The sequence below is a fragment of the Alligator sinensis genome, unplaced genomic scaffold (genome assembly GCF_000455745.1).
Source record: "Alligator sinensis unplaced genomic scaffold, ASM45574v1 scaffold1092_1, whole genome shotgun sequence".
In the NCBI taxonomy this organism is placed as follows: Eukaryota; Metazoa; Chordata; order Crocodylia; family Alligatoridae; genus Alligator; species Alligator sinensis.
The window spans coordinates 1276053-1277149 of NW_005842252.1; positions in this window are offsets into that span (position 1 = coordinate 1276053).

The window sequence follows — 1097 nt, forward strand, 5'->3', positions numbered from 1 at the left end:
GGCGGGTCCCCCCCCCCCCCCCCCCCCGTGCCCCCGCTACGTATCGCCTATGGTGTATGGGGGTACATGAAAGAAGCATGTGTGTTCATGAAAGTGGTGCGTGCGTGGACATGAAGGAGGTGTGTGTGTGTGTGTAGTGAAAAGCCTGTGCGCACATGAAAGCAGTGTGTGCATGAAAGTGGTGCATGTGTGACTGCATGAAAGGATCGTGTGTGTACATGAAAATGGCATGTGCGTGCACATAAAAGGAGCGTGTTTGTTGATGGAAATGGTGTAGTGTACATGGAAGTGGTGTGTGTGGGTACATGAAAGAAGCATGTGTGTTCATGAGCAGAGTCTCCCTATGTCCCAAGAAGGGTACCGGTGCAAAGACCTTTGTTCCAACTACTCAGTTGGTCTAATAAAAAATAGTAAATCTACTCAAAGAACCTGGCCTGAAAGTGGTGTATGTACACACATACATGTGTATGCACATACATACACACACACATCCCAATGTGTACACACACACACACACACACACAAGACACCCGCAATGTTTATGTACATATGTATGTTTGTGCATGTGTGTGAATACATGCCCACTTGTGCATGTGTGCGCATGTGCACCCATCTACACATGGGCACACACACATCCATATACTCTACACACAGGCGCATGCAAACACGTATGAATGCACATAGATTGTGCGGCTAGACGATCTGTTCAGGTCCCTCCTGACCCTAGCTACTATGAAACTATAGGCATGTGTGCACACACACACATTGGGCTGTATGTGTGTGTGTCTAATGTGTGTGAGTGCGTGCATGCATAGGTCGGTGTGTCAGTGGGGGTCCAGGTGTGTCCGTGTGCAAAACGAAAAGCCTGCGTGGGCATAAAAGCGTACAGGGAAAGCACGTCTTCACTACTGTGAGTACGAGACAGGAGTGTGCGCGCGTGCATGGCAGTGGGGCGCTTGCAATGGAAAGCCTGTGCGTGCAAGGAAAGCAGCGTGTGCGTGCACGGAACTGGTGTGTGCATGCGCATGGAAGAGGCGGGCGGGTGCGGCGAGGAGCCTGCGCGGACACGCGCGCCGCGGGCGGTACACGCGAGCCTG